The sequence below is a fragment of the Papio anubis genome, chromosome 14 (assembly GCF_008728515.1).
Source record: "Papio anubis isolate 15944 chromosome 14, Panubis1.0, whole genome shotgun sequence".
NCBI lineage: Eukaryota > Metazoa > Chordata > Mammalia > Primates > Cercopithecidae > Papio > Papio anubis.
In genome coordinates, this window is record NC_044989.1 from 9,597,790 (window position 1) to 9,615,951 (window position 18,162).

The following is an 18,162-nucleotide window of genomic DNA, read 5'->3' on the forward strand; positions in this document are numbered from 1 at the left end:
TCCCACAGGGAGGCAATGGGTCCTAGTAGCTGCTCCGGGTCTCCTGCAGAAGAGGTTGCAATTTCAGATCCGTGAGCTTCTCCTCATTCCAAACACTGGCTTCCTCCACTTCTTTTTCCTCTCCTGGGAATAATTGGAAAAATGATTCCTAAGTTGTCAGGAGAAAATAAAGAAACCATAGCGACCGATTTGCAGCCTCTCCTAAATCAGCCAAATGAGAAATGGATTTGGAACCACCTCTGGAGGGGGCGGCTAACATCTCCAGGAAGGCGATAACCATAGATTGTGTTTCAGCAGGCGAGGAGGGGCAGGGCTGGGGTGAAGCTGCCGAAAGCCTCCCTCAGCCACCCCCTGCGCGTCTAGTCCCTTCCCTGGCTCAGGGCTGGCCAGAAAGACAGCGACGTTTCATGCAGGGCTCCGCAGGCGGCAGGCGTTCCACACCTATTCCCTCACTTCTCTGAAAATAGCCCTGGGAAGTAGGCAGTGTTACTGACTCCAGGTCACAGACCAGGACACACAGACCTGCCTGTGGCCACAGAGCTAGTTCATGGGAGGAGGCTGGAGCCACTGCTCATGCTGACATTGGCCTGGTCCCCACAACTGTGCCTTTTCTGTTGTGTCCCCAGAATTTTAACATTCTCCAGCTAGACACAGGCCAAGACCAACAACGCTTCACTTGGTGAAGACCATTTCGTGTTCCTCCAGCAGCCTCTGTGACCTCGGGCGAGCCATTCTGTCAAGTAATCCTGAATTTACCTCCCAGTGACAATGTGTCTCTGGGTCATCATCAGACTTCTCAGGGCAGACCCACGGGACTGTGGAGAAAAGGGCTTGAAGGAAGGAGGAGATTTGTGCCAGAGCCCCTGGTGCTTTCAAAGTCAAATAAAATATACAGACAAATCTCTAAGTTTAAAATGTTTTATTTGGGAAGCAAGAATTTCAGTTTGGGACATACACACAGACTGGGCGGTGTTCAGTATGTCCAAAGAACAAAGAGAAGGTTGGAGGTTTCATAAAAATGAGAAATGTTAACGGATTGTTAGGAAAGCAAGTTCGTTAGCACTGGAAACGTTTTGGGGATCCAGCAAGCTCTGATTGGTGGGTGGGTGAAACTGGTCTTAGATTTCCGCAGGTCGTTTCAGTAGCTATTAGATCAAACTGGTTTCAGGTTGCAACACTTGTTCCAGCAGCCAGGGTTGGAGACAGTTATATTCTTGGAGCAATGTTACATGCTTTTTCCCCTGGTCTCCTAACTCTGCTGGCCTATGACAACAGTGACCTTTGTATGATCAACTTTCACAGTGGCAACAGGAGGAACCAGATCTGAGCCCACACCCATGCCTTCTGGCCGGCTTTCTCTCTCTTGCTCCTAGCAGGGAAATGCAGGGTGAGTGACAGAAGTGGACTCAGCTACACGCAACATCGAGTGATCTAGGTTCCAGGTTCAGCACTTTGTCCATTTTCTTATCAACATAGAGAATTCGTGCTTTGAAATTTTGTCAAGTTCAGGTCTGAGCAGCCTGATGCAGAAGTTCCCAGGTCAGGGACTCCAGGGCAGGGAGTTGGAGGGGTGAGCTGGCTGCAAAGTCTCTGGTCAATGTAGGTTCTGGAAAGAAAGAAGGAAGGGAGTCTCCTTACTTTATCTCTCTGGTCTCTGAAACAGTGTCTGCCGTTCTGAGTCCTCAGCTGCCTGTAGCTCTCTACAGAACAGACCCCACCCTGCTGTCCTTACAAAAGGCCAACTTGGTATCCAGCATCTCAGATGTTGCCACAAGGGGCAACACCAGGGGTTGGGTGACTCCCTAGCCAGAACTCCAAGGCTACACACAGCTATTTAGACAAAAGAAGTGTGCTTGTTTATTTGCTTTAGAATGCAATTTCATGAGTGACATTTAGCATTTGTTGAGCCCCTTTGTTTACAAAGTGCTTCCACCCACATGGTCTCACTGGACCACCTGTGAGGGAGCACAACGTGACCTCCACCTTAAGGACTGAGGATGGGACTCAGCCAGGAGCCCAGGACTGTCCAACTCCTATTCTAGGGGGTTCTTTACATCCACAGAGGTTTCGAAACCAAGGAGCGTGCCTTATGGAGCATTTAAATTGCATTTGTTGTTTAATGACTCTTATTTACTTATCACAAATACGATTTTTTTTTTTTTTTTTTTTTTGAGACAGTCTTGCTCTTTTCGCCCAGGCTGGAGTGCAGTGCCGTGATCTCGGCTCACTGCAAGCTCCGCCTCCCAGGTTCATGCCATTCTCCTGCCTCAGCCTCCCGAGTAGCTGGGACTACAGGTGCCCACCACCACGCCCAGCTAATTTTTTCTCTTTGTATTTTTTAATAGAGACGGGGTTTCACCATGTTAGCCAGGATGGTCTCGATCTCCTGACCTCGTGATCCACCCGCCTCACCTCCCACAAATACGATTTTTAGTGATACGAGAGCCAAGTCGCAAAGATGAGATTAAACATGTCCTCTCTTCTGTTGCACTGGCTTCTCTACATCATGGTAACGGGTTGTCAGGTTCAACTGCAGCATTGCTGTTAGAGGCAAAGGTAGTCAGGAAGCTCATTCTTGCAATCTCTGGAACTTTAGTAAAAACTCAAGGATATCTATTTTTTCCTTTCCCTAGAATTTTCTCAGCGTTCTCACTAATCAGATAATGTTAGCTTTATTTTGCATCCATTCATTTACTGAAGCCTACATGTGTTTCAGTAACTGTGCTAAAAGATTCTGTTTGTCCCTATTTGAGGGCATTCTCAGTTCAGTGGGAGTTGGTGGCAGTGGCAGGTATGTACAGTTACAAGGTGATGCAATGACAGTGGCAGGCAGAGGGAGGTCTGGGAGCACAGAGGGGAGGCACCTAATCCAGACTAGTAATATCAGGGAGGGCTTCTTGGAGGAGGTGACATCTGAGTTTCCCAAAGGAGAGGGTAGCCAAGGGAAGGAAAAGAAGTTGCAGGAAGAAGAGAGGGGCTGTTGAAGGAACTGGGGCACGGGAGCATTGGGTACTCAAACAAGGAGTGGTCTGGGGAGATGGACCTTAGGGAACACAGTGGGAGTGGGAAAAGCTCAGCCCAGCCCTCTGTATGCTGAGTCACTGGGAGACTTAAAACAAAGAAGACCTTTCTTAAAGAGCAGTTTTAGGTTCACAGCAAAACTGAGCAGAAGGTACAGAGAGTTCCCACAGAGCCCCTGCCCCCAGCAGAGTTGTACGTTTGTTACAATAACGAGCCTGCATCAACACATCATTATCATCCCACTGGAAGATTCTGAGCGGGGGAAAACATTTTCACATTACCTTTTACAAAGTCTTCTTCCTGGCACTGAGTCACAGTCTTTTTAAAGAATTAATGGTGTAGGTTGTTACTTAGCATTTCCCCGGAGCAAATGTTTCTATGATCCCCAAAAGCCAGAGGCTACGATGTCTTCTTGTCCCACGCTGTAGATCTGTAAACCTAGAACAATGCCTGGTCTAGCAGATGCTTAGAAAGTAGAGGAGGGTAGAGGCGGGAGGAAAGCAGGGGTAGAGGGAGGGAGGGAGGAAAGGGAGGGAGGGAGGAAGATAGCAACAAGGTCTGTTGTGTATTTCCGAAACATCATTCTGGCAGCAAATAGAGGAAAGACGGCAGAGGGTGTGGCTTGTGGTCAGGGACAGTTAGGAGGCTACTGTCATGTTCCAGGTGCAAAGGGCAAGTGGTCTGAGTAGGTAGCCGTGGTGGAGAGGAGGGGACATTGAAAAGGTGGGCTCTACCCCATCAGGTGCCTGAGGACGTGAGTGCAATAGAAAACCACCAGGAAGGTTTCGAGACCCAGGCCCAGCTCTCAGTCTTCTCTGAACCATCGAAGTAGAGGGAGAGTTTGTAAGGACTCCAAAGGGAAAGAGAACACGGGAGGGAAGGCGGGTTGGAGAGGGTCAGGTAGGATACTTAAGTTGGATTGAGTTTGAAATATACAAACTAAGGAAAATGTCAGATGGTTCTTGTTTATTGTCTAAAGAGTAGAGGGGAGAAGAACAGAAAACAGACGTTTACGTTGGTTGGGTGTTAGATGAAAGGCCCCGAGTCCTCTGCTTCTGAGTGAGAATGACGATGCGCCATGGGATGATAGGGCCCTTTGGAGGTTCTGTCTGCAAGGTAATCTGTTTGCAGATGAGCTCAGGCGCGGGGAAGGTGCATGGTGTGAGTGTGGCTTGCTGAACTCACAGCGAGCCATTTCAGGGATGCTGGGACGGAAGCCGCCCTCCCTTTCCTGCCTCTGCTTCCAAGTTCTTTCTCTGCAGCCCTGTCAACGCGCCGCCTTTGCTTCATAGCACATTTCCTAATAGGCTCTGGCGGCACTGAGGCAGCCTTCATATTCCATTTGTTCCTTGGATAATAAGCTTAGCCTCGAAGCCAAAAAGAGAAAGCTCTGATGATTGTTAAATACACATGCACGGGGCTGACTGCTCCCCAAAACCTCCAGTCAGACATTGCACCAGCTCAGCAAGGCCATTTGCATCCAGGCAAATGGCCCTCAATGACTAGTAGAAATCCAACTGTATCTTGGCAAGGAAGGCCTTCAGTATGCAGCATTAATTTGGTTTGCACAGTGGAATGGAACACATCTTTAGTTCCTTTTAGGGAACCTGACTTACGCGTTCTCCAAAGGGTGCTTCCTGGGGGCTCCCAGGCATTGGAAATGCCGGCTGTAACTCATCTCAGGGGCTCCCTAGTCCCAAGCACAATCTGCCTTATTTTTTTTCCAGTTTTATAGCTCAGAGAGGATTGCGATGACGAGGTCACCTGAATCCTAATCACGCTTCGAGTCATCATTAGGACTTGATGCATTTGTTCTGGCACGGACAGCACCGCTGCAGCTCACAGCCAGAATGATTCTGTCTGGCTTCCCGCTCCACACCAGAAGTCTGGAAATGCAGGCTGTTCTTTTCCATTTGGAGTCCTGGGATCTGGGTTATTATTGCCAAAGGCAAAGGAATGAGTTTCTAGAATTATCACTTGGAGGAGCAATGCACCAGGGAGTAAACCTAGGAAGTTTCCAGAAAACTAGAACGTGATGATCTCCACAGTATACTCTGAATGTGAAAACCCAACTAATAGAACATTCGGAGGTCAGTGCAGGACTCCCCAGCCTGTCTCCACCAGGCCTTTTAGTCAATCTAGGAGGGCAGAAAAATCACTTCAATTTTAGGCTCTTACTGCGCTCTTGGGGCAAAAATAAGCCTGTGGCCTTCAGGGGTCTCCAAGACACCTGCTCAGTAAGGAAGTTTAGTCTCAACCTCCAGAATGAACTAGGCTCAATTCAAACAAAATTGGTGAGGACCCACTAGTGCCAGGTGGGAGGTGACTAAGGTGGGCATAGGGGAAGGGATACCCTCAGTCCTGTGGTCACAGACTTGCTAGCTGGGCCCTCACCCCAGAGAGCAGCCACCCAGGGGCTGCAGCAACAGAAAGCCTTCCCCACTGTTAAAGCCTAAGGCCTTGTCCAGGGAAGACTAAGGCCTGGAGGAAATCACCTGGGGAAGAACTGGGACTAAAGGGCTGTGCTTTGTGCCAGGATCAGGCATACGGTTGTGCGTGTTGTCCACTGTGCAAGGACATCCAGCTGAAAGGTGAGCAAGGGCTAGATTCCAGCATGCCTGCCACACACCACAGTGTGTGCCCATGGTGTTGCATCTGTCCAGAAGGGGCATCCTTCTCTAAGTCACACAGACAGACCCTGTGGGCTCACTAGGGCCCTGGACATGAAGAGAATGAAACAGCTTCGGGAAGGGGTCAGTGAAATGTGGCCGAGCAGCACAGGGCTGCAGACAGGACGGAAAATACTCCCTTTACCACACTGGCTGCCTTGCCTTTGGCGCTTTGGAAGGGAATTGAGGAATTAACAACCAAACTCACTCTATTCCATTCCTAGCACCTTGGACACATCCATGGCCATGTTAACTCTACCTACGCCTCCTCCTGGACTTGCGAGCAGTTATTCCCAACGAATCCCTGCAGGTGCTGCACGAGACAGATCTCTGCATGGGCAGCTCATCCTGCCAGCTGGAGTCAAGGTTATCTCATCCAGGCTGGCTGAAACCCGTAAGCAGTCCTCTTTCGGAATTCTGCCTGCTGTGCTAACCAAATGTAGTTCATGTTACCTGTCTTTTTAAAATATTTCTAGCCTTTTTCCCCCTGTATATTCATGATTTAATTTTGTATACCACTTTTGTCAGTTGCTACACGCTAAGCATTTTCCATAGTGCCACGTCATTTCCACACTGCCATGTGTCAGTATGGCCATATTATCGCCAGTTAAGCAGGGCTCTGTAGTCTGACTAATCATTATCAAATGGTTTACTTAGCAGACACATGTGCCCCTGGCAGGAAACATTGAGTGGTGGGTAGAAGATCTCTCCTCAACTCTGTTCTGTTCAACATTTTTGCTGATAGCCAGGATGAAGGTGTAGCATGCAGACCACTCAACAAATTGGCAAAAGACACAGAACTGGAAAGGGTAATACATTGTTTGGACAAGGTAGTCAAGATTCAAGATTGCCCAGCAATGCTTCCCTGGAAACTTTTTCTTACCTACCCCTGTCTGCATAGGGTTTTGTCAGAAAACATTTTAAATGGTCCATTTTCAAGGCATGATAAATCTAAGCACTGGCAGCCAGCCTGTGAATGTAACAGCACGGCTCACGCTCCTAGAAGGTCACGATACACGAACAGAATGTAGAAGAGGGGTCAGCCCATAAAAGGGAAGAAAGTTCCATTATTGGGAAATTGAAACTTAAGAGGCGAAGAGGAGAGGGTATAACCTTATAAGGGGGATAATGACACTTAGGCAATGTCCGGGAAGACTGTCACCCCACAGTACTCAGCCATGAGGAACTGGGGGAGGGACTTGCATGCTGGGAGATAAATTACCTGCTGTAGCTGCCCCAGGTGTGCCTACCAGCCACCCAACCTGGCAAGACCTCTATTAAAAGTCTCACTTTCGCTATTCTTTGTGCCTGAGTCCATTCTTTGGGTCTGGACAGGTGAGCGTGTTTCTCACAGTTTTGCTCAGCAGCCGCAACCACAGCAGGTGGCTCATCGGCGCAAGGTGGGCGAGAGACCCGAACTGGGCCAGAGAAACTTCCTGATGATTTGGGAATTGGGGCTTACAGATTCCAGGCATCTCCAGGTGGCTTGAGCATAGCACATCAGCTAGGGAGACACTGTGGCTGTGTTTTGTCTTGTGACCCCGAAGCGGAGGAGGCTGGTTGGGAGAGAGACTCAGTGAGAAGGTGCAGAGAGAAGCAAGAGAAAAGAGAGGCAACTAGAACCCTGCTTCATTCGTTCCTGAAGCCCAGTCACATTTCTGCCCCCTTATTCAGAGAGTCCATATCATGAGAATACAATCCCCTCGGCCTGGGTTGGCATCTATGTTCATTGCAGCTGAGAAGGTCCCAGTGAAGCCAGCCGGCAGATCTGCAGTCTTGGTCTCCAGTTGACAAAGTTCAACAGAGTCAATAGGCTGCAGAAGAATCAAGCCCCAAATTGGGGGGAAGACTACATTTGGAGGGTGACAGTTTTGGTGTGACCTTGGCAAACAGTAGGATGCCTAAGGAAGTCCCCTGGACAGTGAAATCAGGCTCTACACTCAATGGCTGAAAGAATCAGAAACATTTTGGCAGAGGAAGGGAAGAAGATTTGGCAGAAAAACATATTTGTCATATAGGGTGTGGAGAACCAAGGTCCGAACTAGGACAAACAAATGAAAGATGCCTGAATGCAAATTTTGGCAAGTTTTTTCTAGCAGGTATCTGCTAGTGGGCGGGGTTTCCTGGGAAGAGGCAGCCAATAGGCACGAGTTTTAGCAGAGGCTGGGCGACCGCACGGTGGGTAGGTGAACTTCCTGAACAGAGGTGGTTGGACGCATCCTTCCAGCCCATGGTTCTGGGGTTGGCGTGAAGTGGGCATTTTCCCTATCCTCTGTAGACTGAGGAGTGACCCTCTAACAGATGCTTCAGAAATCCCAGGAGTAGAACGTTTGGCTTGAACTCCTCCTCCCAAGCAGTCCCTCATTTAGGAAATCATTCGAGGGACTGGGGAGGTCCTGGGCAGTGAAGGACCTCACCCCAATGGAAGCAGCAAAAGAAGCATTCTCTGAGTGAAAGACAGTGCCCACAGTGGCCCGCCAAGAGTATGTGGCCCTCCCTGATTGTCCCTACCTCTGTTGGGAACCTAGAGGGGGCAGGAGGACATATGAGTAAGTGCATCCCCTAAAGAAGGACACGGGGGCTGTTGCCTTGCAGAGGGTCGCATGCTGGGCTTGTCTGGTGAACTGGAATCTCTCAATTCGAAGTCCACAGGCAGACGGGGAAGTAATTTCCTAGAAATTAAGTCTGAACACTCCACAGCCTCTCCTCAAAGAGTGAATATGGGCTGGCAGCTGGGGCGCACGGGGGCCTTGTGTGTGCATGTGTAAGGGTGTGTACTGTTATGTGTGTGCACATCCTCACACACATACACACCCTCACACATGTACATCTGCACACACACACCTGCCTCTACACACCCACATGTGCACACGCTCACACACCAGTGCACATCAGGGGAAGCTTTCTTCTCTCCTGAGGAAGCTCCTGGCAGGAGAGTTGAGCTGGACCGACCTGAGGCCTGCAGGCCAAGGAGGCTGAGGACTGGGAAATGGTGCAGGGCCCAGCATAGCTGCAGAAATCTGACCCCAGGCTGAGCATGTCAGCACAGTGACCATGAAGCAGCAGCCCAGCAGGCGGGGGCTCCCTCCCCAGCCCAGAAGGTTTGCTATAGGGTGCAGAGCGGCCAGCCAGCCTCAGGCCCACTCCAGTTAGAGCTGAGCCGGCAGCGTCTGTCCTCCACCAGCCCTGCCCCAGTGGCCCAGGCTTGCAGTTTCCTCCTGCTCCTGCAGCAGGGCCCTGACTCATTCATACCTCTCAGGCCTGTCCCCCATCTCCCACTCGGTTCCCAGCACTGTCCACAGACATTCTTTTAAAGGAGACTTTGCTTGCCTCACTCCCCTCCTTAAAACTCAACAGTGACCCATTCCTCAGCAAAAAAGCAGGCATTTTTCAGCCTAGCATTGCCTAGCATTTTAGAATAATAACACACTTCTCAAGCCCTGATCTGAGTGCTTTTACATACACAGTTGACCCTTGAACAATACGGGTCCACTTATGCACAGATTTTTCTCCATCAAAGTTACACCATATGCCCGCCCTTCCTGCCTCCCCTCCCACCTCCTCTACCTCTTCTGCCTCTGCACCCCTGAGACAGCAAGACCAACCCCTCCTCTTCCTCCCCAGCCTACTCAATATGAAGACAACAAAGATGAATGTACTTCCCCTTAATGAAGGGTGACATGTTTTCTCTTCCTGATATTCTTAATAACATTTTCTCCTCTCCAGCTTACTGTATTGTTAGAATATGGTGTACATAATATATATATACTGTATAAAATATGTATTAATCAACTCTTTATGTTATCAGTAAGGCTTATAGTCAACAGTAGGCTATTAGTAGTTAACTTTGGGGGGAGCCTAAGGTTATATATGTATTTTCTTTTTTTTCTTTTTGAGACAGGGTCTCCCTCTGTCACCTAGGCTGTAGTGCAGTAGCATAATCATGGCCCCCTGTAGCCTCGACCTCCCAGGCTCAAGCAATTCTCTCACCTCGACCTCCTGAGAAGCTGGAACTACAGGCGCAGGCCACCATACCAGAGTGGTTTTATTCTAATGTTTGTAGAGACAGGGTCTTCCTATGTTGCCCAGGCTGGTCTTCAACTCCTGGGCTCAAGTGATCCTCTCACCTTGGCCATCCAAAGTGCTGGGATTACAGGTGTGAGCCACCGCACCGGCCTTTACATGGATATTCAACTCCATGGTGGGGGGGCAGTGTCCCCTAACCCCCCTGTTGTTCAAAGGTCAACCGTATTTGCCTCTTCATCCTCACAATCACCCCCTTGAAGGAGGCATTATTATGACGATTATCCCCATATTATAAGTGAGGGAACTCAGGCAGGAGGAGGAGCTCATCACTTGCCCACTAGCACAGACAATAGGGGACAGATCCAAGTTCAAACTCAGACAGTCTGACATCTCAGCCCACACCCTTGCAGCTCAAAGTGTGGTCCCTGGACCAGTGCATCAGCATCACCCGAGAGCTTGTTAGAAATGCAGAGGCTCAGGCCCCCAAACCTGCTGAGTCAGGAAGGTCCCTGAGATCTGAGAAGCTCTGCTTGGGTTTCAGAGCCAGGTCCCCTCTCACCCGCCTGACTCAGCCCTGTCAGCCCCATGCCTTTGCTTGTGCCGTCCTTCAGCCTGGAGCTCTCTGCCCTGGTGTGGGGACCCTCCAGGCCACCCACCACATCCACAAGTAGCTCGCGTGCTCCCTCCTCTTCTGACCTCCCTGGTCCATGGCTCCTCCATCCCCTAGGGAAGGATCAGTCCCTCTCACCTTGAGCTCTTGATGTGAGGTCGTGCCTCAGTTATTGTTCTGACATTGCAGAGGGTATTTGTGAGTTGGACTTGGACGAATTCCCCTTTTTGCGTGTACACATGCATGAGTGCACACATCTCATGTTCCTCGTGGAACCGGACAGCTGGCCTCTGAACCCCAGTCCCTGTACCTGTCAGCCGGGGCTCCCCTCCTCTTTCCCTCCTCCTTGAATCCAGCTCTGAGGACCTTGGTCCTCCACGCCTGGCCTGATCCCTAATGAAGCCCTTGATCTCAGAACTCAGTGCATCATTCCCCACCCCACCAGCCAGGAGGAGCCGGACAGCTTTGCCTGCCTTTTGCCTTTCCCTTCTGATACTTTCCTCCTTGATCTCGAGCCCTGTCGGTAGCAAAGGGCAAGGAGGGGCCTCCCAGCAGAGCAGCTGGTGCCCTTCGCCACGGGTCACACCTCCCTGCCCCAACACCTGGCCTTGGTGGCTAAGGGCGATTAGGAAGGGTTGGCTGGGCAGTGGCAGCCAGCACAGAGGGCCCAATCTGGCCCGAGAGCCAGGTGGGCAGAGTGTTGGAGGGAGCAGGCAGGAGAAGAGCAAAGGCTTGGGAGCTGAATCCTGTCTCCACAGCATCTGCTGCGGCCTCACTCCTCAGCACTTCGGCTCCCTCCTTCTCAGCTGGGGAGAATGAGACAGCCCACGAGGCTGAGGCATTATGAGGATGAGAGGAAGCGCCTCATGTCAAGAGAACTGAGTATTTAGCCAATTGCCATTTGATGGACTTCTGGACAGTCAGAACTGGAGTTCATAAGGAATCACTACCAGGCAGGGAAGCTGTGTCCTGTGCAAGGGGGCACGGCCAGCTGTTAACAGAATGAGACGACGCTTTCCCCATCCTGGTGTCCTGCCCGTGGCCCTCTGTGGCTCCCCTTCGTTGATTAGGAAAATGGAATCAGGGTGGCGCCTCGGGAGAAAATGCTGTGGATCCCAGGGTCAAAGCTCGTTGTGCCCTTGGTGAGCTGTTTGCCCTGAGAAGAACCCAGCCAAGATAGCTCCTGAGTTGTCTCCCTTGACCACTGCTGGGCCTGGACGTCCCTAGAGAGTGGGCTGAAGCCAGGTCATGTTCCCGTCGTTGGAGAAGTGGAAAAAAAGGGGCTGCCATCCCGCCTCTCTGACAAACACAGGGAGGTGCCCCTGCGCCTCTGCCACTCTGCCAGGGATACAGACACTCAGGCAGCACCACAGGCCCCAAGAGGCACAGGCACACCGACAAAAGCAAACCCATACCAGGGACACAGACACCACACACATTTAGTCATTGCCGGCGGTCCCCAGGTCCCAGAGACCCTCACAGAAGCTCAAGGACTCGAATGAGGTGTTGGTATGTTCAACACCCAGGCCCCCCACACACACCTGTGTACGCCCACACGCTGCCACGCTGACCTGTGGGTGGGGGCAGGCACATGAGTGGGCACTGAGCCTTGGCCTGAGCAGGTGCGTGGGTGTCCCCCCACACTCAAATGGGCAGCTGGAAAGCAGGGTCAGGCCTCAGGTGCAGAGCACAGCGGCCATGAGTGGGGGTGGTGGGCGTTGCCATGGAGATGAGAGCCGGAGAGGCAGCACTGCAGGCGAGCTCCGTGTGGGCGGGTGAGCCCGCAGATCCACAGATCAGCTCCGTGTGGGCGGGTGAGCCCGCAGATCCACAGATCAGCTCCGTGTGGGCAGTGCTGGAGGCTCCGGGACGGGAGGAGGCTCTTGAGGTGGGGGTGGGGCTGAGGGGCTCTGGAATGAAGGGAGCAGCTGCTTGTGTTGCAGGCCTGGGTGCGGGGTCATGAACTTGTGGTCTTGGCTGGGAGCACGGACAGACTATGGGGCCTCTGCCTCCCCCAATCAGTGCCACTCACTCCCACTCCTGTCCCCCACCGGCAACTGTGCCGAGCTCACAGCCAAGGCAAAGCTATCAGGGAGGGCGAGCAGAGGCGGGGAGCTAAGGATCAGGGCTGGTTTGGGGAAAACAGCTGAGGAGGGTCTGGCTGATTCTCCCCACCTCCTGGCATCACCTGACCTGCTCTTTCTTTTCCACTGTCCCTCCTTTGCAGTCTAGTGGAATGGGAATCACACAGGATTGGGAGTTAAACAGTAAATCAGGATGCCGGTCCCTGTCGACCAACTCTGGGACGGTGAGCAACCTGCCCAGTGAATGTCAACCTGGGTCTTCACATCTGTAAAATGGGATGAGGAACCCTGATCAACCTACCTCCAGAGCTGCTGAGAAGGTCCAATGACTCTCAGGAAATTCAACTAGACAGACATGGACAGACGCCTACTATGCACCAGCACGCTGCGGCGCTCCAGGGACGGAGAGGAGCACACTCTCGCAGAGCTCACCAGCGAGTGGGTGGGAGAGGAGTGCGTACAAACAGGACAGCTCGGACAAGCGCCAGGACTCAGCCTGTTCCCGCAGCTCCTGGGAGTGCCTGCTGAGGGCCAAGTACTGGGGTGCAAGGAGGCAAGAGCGGCGGCAGAGGAGCCCAGGGACTGCATGGGAGTCAAATCACAGAAGAGCGGTGGCTTCCCCCAGAGCGGCCTCACATGCATCCGACTCGTTCATCCTCATAACCCGCCAGGTGGAGCCACTGAATGCGCTCCCCATTTTACACGTGAGAAAGCTGTGATCAGAAAGAATAAACAGCTGTCCCAAGTGCAAATCCCAGGGGTGGAGCTGGGATTTGACCCCCATCTGGCAGGTCCCAGAGTCCCTGCTTTGGGCCACTGAGCTCAGCTGCTTCTCCTGGCCTCACCCTTCCATGTGCCTATGGCCTCTGGGAAGAGTTGCCCGGTGTCAAAGGCCCTCCCCTGCTCCCTGCCCCGACCCTGGCCTGGGCTGCGGTTCCACCAGCCACTCACCCCTCGGCCTGCCCCGTTCCCTTCTCCTTGCCTGCCTTCAATAAGACAGTCCAGGGGCGCGGACAGATAGCACAGTGTCACAGAGCCCGACAGCACTGACATCGGCGTCCTGCGCCACCACTTGCGAGCTGTGGCAAGGCCATGGAGGCTCTCTGAGCGCTGTTCCCGCACTGCAGTCCACACACGGGCAGTGCGGGGCATGAGCCGGGCCCTCAACACCTTCAGTGCTCACGAGGCACTCTGCACACCCCTGTGCTTCCAGAAGGGGCCATCTGTCCCCTGTTTCCAGGCAGTGGAAGGTGGAGTCTAGCCTGGCAGGACAGGAGGCAGACGCTGGGCCTTGTCTCCAGAGAAACCTGCCTCCTCCCTCACTCGCTGTGTGTCCTGGGGAAAATCACAAGGCCTCTCTGAGTTTTGTTCCTGGGGCCTTCCACCCCAGGGTCCCAGACGGGATCCAGCAGGACCCGAGGGCCATGGGTCTGAGCTGGCAGGATCTGAGCTTGGAGATCTTGCCCCTCTCCAGAGGACCAGCACCTCTCCCAGCTCCTCCAAGTGGCCCCCTGGTAGCCTCCCTGGGCCCTGTGAATGGGAGAGGGGGAAGAAGCAGCTGTCACCTGGGTTTGAGGGGGCACTGGCGGATGGCAGAGGAAGCCTGCCTGGGCTGGGAGTGGGCACCCTACGGCTCCCCTCTCTGGGCCTGGCTCCCCCACCGCTGACAGCCTGGGCTGTGAACAGGCCTGTGGGAGGGCCTGCACGTGGGGATGCCCCCACCTCCCCAGGGAGGATGTGAGGCCGAGGCTGACCCCGGTCTCAGGCACAGCCTTACAGTGGGCAGCTTTGAGAAACCCTGTGAGAAGGGCCAGCTCTGGGCTCAGAGGCCAGGGAGGGCGTGGGAGAAAGAGGCAGTGCCCCCGCACTGGCTGGCATCTCTTGAGGTTTCTGTAGAAATGTTTGCTCTGGCAGGAAAAAAAAATCTGTTGCCATGGTAACCTATGTCTTCTCTCCCCAGCTGAGTCCTCAGAGGGCAAATCGTCTCAGAATTACCAGGGATGCGTGGCCGGCTACACTTAGGGGAAGCTTCCCGAACCCAGGCCTCCCTGCAGGGTGAAGGAGCCACATTCGCTCAAACACTGGAGCCTCATTCATTCATTCATTCATTCAACAATCACTGAGACTGTACGCGCCACCCTGTGCTGGGCCTGCGGATGTGGAAATTCATCCAATTCGGTCCCAGAACTCAAGGAGCTCAGGGTCTGGTGGGAAGATGGGTGTGTAAACGTGAATCCACGGAGGTGGTGAGATCTTTGACAGGGGATGGCGGAATGCTGCAGAAGCACAAAGGGAAGGTGGGAGGGCTTCCTGGAGGAGGCCCGCTTTGGCTGGGTCTTTGGGTTGCTCTAGACCCTGGAAGCCCTTAGAGCCCGACCCCCTGCCTGGTGCTGCACCCATTTTACAGAGGAGAACACTGAGGTCCAGATAGGGTGAATGACTTGCCAGGGTCATAAAAGGAAAGGCAGCTTCGTATCCGACCTGAATAAATAATGTATTCTGGATTTTAATTATTTAAAAAGCCTCCATTTCACTGAGTCTCATCAAAAATAGAAACTCTCTTCCTTTCACTCTAGATTTCTCTTGAAAGTGGCAGGTGGGCGCAGAGGTGGGGCCCGGGCCTCTGAAGTGTCCTGCTTGTGGCAGCGGCTGTGATGCAGAGGCCACGAGCCCCCAGCCTCTGCCGGAGAAATGACAAGTGACCGTCATCCTGGAGCCTCCCCCTTGCCTTAGGCCACTCCGCACCTGGTCCTCAGATGGGTGGTCAGCGCCCCGCTGTTCCCGCAGGACTCGGGTGGTCCCCCAAGTCCACCAGCCTCTCTTTCCTCCCAGGCACACGGGGGTCATGACAGCACCTCTTGGAGATGTTGAAAGAATCTTGCGTTGGGTGTCTGTGGGGGGAGGGGGTCCCATCTCTGTCCCCAGACCTGACACACCATAGACCCCCAACCTATGGACATTTCCATCCTTCAAGGACAGGCCTTAGAGAAAGGAAGAAAACCAAATCGCCAAGAGGTGTGAGAAGAAAGGGCTGGGGAGGGAAAGCCAGGACACACCGGCCTGCTGTTGGCCATTGGGGTGATCTTGTGGCTTTGAAAATCCGGATCAGTTCCCCAAAACTCAGCCAGTCAGGGGCTCCCGCTCGCCACTGTGCTCTGCAGCATTCCCGCCCCTTGTTCCTCGGTATCTTACCAAGCCCGCATCACACAGATCAGCTTCTTTTCCATGGGAAGCAGCCAACGACAGCTCCAGCCCAGCACCAGACAGAATCTCACTGAGGCTTCCAAGCGCCACCACCCCCATCTGTCTTCCTTGTCGTGTGCCCCTGGGGCTTAGCTCTGAACACAGACGTCACCCAAACAGGGTAGGCCACCACAAGTCAAGGTCTCACTTCCAAACCACAGCACACTCAACTCCAGTCCACCTCTCCCTGCTTCGCTGTCCCCAGACCCCATCTGTAACATTTGCATCTCCGCTGGAGAAGGTCGAAGGCCAACCACCAAACCCCAAGCCCCCTCCAGCTCCTGCCCCCGCCACACTGCCCTTGACATTCCTCCCTCACGCTGGGACCCTCCGCTGGGCTCTGTGATGAACAAGCGCTGCAAAACTGCGGGCGCTGCAGCTCTCCAGGTGATCTCTATCGAATAAACACTGCCAGGTCCCAAACCGTCTGGGAGGTAAATACTATTACTAAGTAACGGGCAAGTGGTCATGAGCTTTGGCGTGGCAGAAGCAGGGCAGAAATGGAGGTCAGCGTCTCTGCCTCCAATTCCCGCCCTTCCCCTCTCTCCAGCCTTCTTTATCTCATTTGATCTGGACAGCTGTGGAGGGCTACCACTCCCCACTTTACAGGCTAGGGAGCCTCAAAAAGCAAAGCGACTTGCCCAGAGCTCTGGAACAAATCCCTCAACCTCCACAGGGGCTGCATGAATGTCGCTGGTGGCTTAAACCACCAAAACGTGTTGTCTCCCAGTTCTGGAGGCCAGAAGTCCAACAGCAACGTGCGAGCAGGGTTGGTTCCTGCTGGGGCTGTAAGGGAGACTGCTCCAGGCCTCTCCCTCCGTGTCTGGCGGTTTGCTGGCCATCTTCCACGTTCCTTGGCTTCTAGATGCATCTCCCAGTCTCTGCCTTCATGCTCACATGGCCTGGGTCTGTGTCCAAATGTCCTGTAAAAATAAGAACACTGGTCATCGTGGGTTAGGGCCCACCCTACTCCAGAGTGGCCTCATCTTCACAAATCACATCTGCAATGACCCTGTTTCCAAATACAGTCACATTCTGAGTTCCGTGGGGTTAATGTCAACGTGGGAATTGGGAGACACAATTCAGCCGTAAGGGAGGCTCAGGAGTCATCCCCAGAGGTCATCCCCGAAGGCAGGGTGTGCTCATCCCATCCTGACCCACAGAAGCCACTGTGTTCATCCCATCCCTACCTGCAGAAGCCACTGCAGAGGCAACTGGCCTGGCCCCAAGAAAGCTTCCCGAGGACTCTGACTTCTACCAAAAGGCTGAGGAGCACTTGGAGCAGGAAGGAAGGAGCTCATGTGGAGGCTGTCCCACTTCCCCCGGGAGTCCCACTTCCATCCTGAGAGCCTGGACCTGGACTGAGGGCAGAGTCTGCAGTTCCAGTCCCCGAGATCCACTCTCCTGCCCATGACTTCCAGTCCCAGGGCTCATCTCTGTGGTCCTTAAAGGCAGTGGCTATGGCAGCAGGAGTGGGGATGGCAGAAGGACCTCTACACAAGACTGCTTGGGATCCCAATTCCCACGTGTTAGCTGTATCTTCAGACAACTGACTTTTCCCTTCTGAACTTGAGTTTTCTCCTCCAGGAAAAATGGGGCTTTGCAGGGTTGCTGTGGGGACAGCGCCTGAGCTCACCTAGGCAGGGACAGCAAGTTCCCACCTGGCCCCAGAAGAGACCAAGCTTGCTTTTCTAGTGTCCAAAAAGCCCCCAAACCAAGATGCCAACCCCACACCCAGCATGCCCCCATAGCTGGCTCCAGGCACAATCTTCTTCACTGGCTTAAAAAAGAAAAATCTCTTGGGACCCCAAGGCAGGTGGATTGCCTGAGCTCAGGAGTTCAAGACCAGCCTGGCCAAGATGGTGAAACCCGGTTCTACTAAAATACAAAAACATTAGCCGGGCGTGGTGGCACGCGCCTGTAGTCCCAGCTACTTGGGAAGCTGAGGCAGGAGAATTGCAGTGAGCCGAGTGAGCAGAGGTTGCAGTGAGCCGAGATTGCACCACGGTACTCCAGCTTGGGTGACAGGGCAAGACTCTGTCTCAAAAAAAAAAAAGAAAAAAAGAAAAGTGTCTCCCGAAAATGAGGTCAGATTGTAAGTCACGCTTCGTATTCTTCCCCAGTGCCAGACAGAATGGACCTGAGGGGTGGCTTCAGCCACTTCTGTCCAGAAGCCTTCAGACTGCCTCTGAGTGAGTTGGCCCAACCAGGAAGGTGGGGTTTAGATAAGAGAAAGGGGGACATCATTTCCAATGTATTCTGGGGGTGTCCTTTTTCCTTTCTCTTCCTTGGCCAGAATGAGTCCCTCTGGGAGGGGGACACAAGAGGACCTCAGAGATGGGTCCTGGTCGGGGACTCAGGAAACAGAACGTGTCGCCATTCTGCCTGCTCTCCGCTGTGGGACGAGTCCTCACTGCCATGGGACAAGTGAGGGTTCCAGACAAGGACCTGCCACGGACCAACCCAGCCACTTGGGGCAATGACTTTCTCTCCCTCAAACCTCCGTTTC

At 53.2% G+C, this 18,162-nt stretch overlaps 1 long non-coding RNA gene across 1 annotated transcript; it reads right to left on the reverse strand.

The window, feature by feature from the left end:
• Nucleotides 1-904: 904 nt before the first annotated feature.
• LOC108581555 lies at nucleotides 905-9,199 on the reverse strand. Its single transcript, XR_001893860.3, has 2 exons — nucleotides 3,303-9,199; nucleotides 905-1,606 (listed from the first exon to the last, which is right to left on the reverse strand). It is a non-coding gene; the product is annotated as an uncharacterized LOC108581555 (long non-coding RNA).
• Between the last annotated feature and the right edge of the window lie 8,963 nt (nucleotides 9,200-18,162).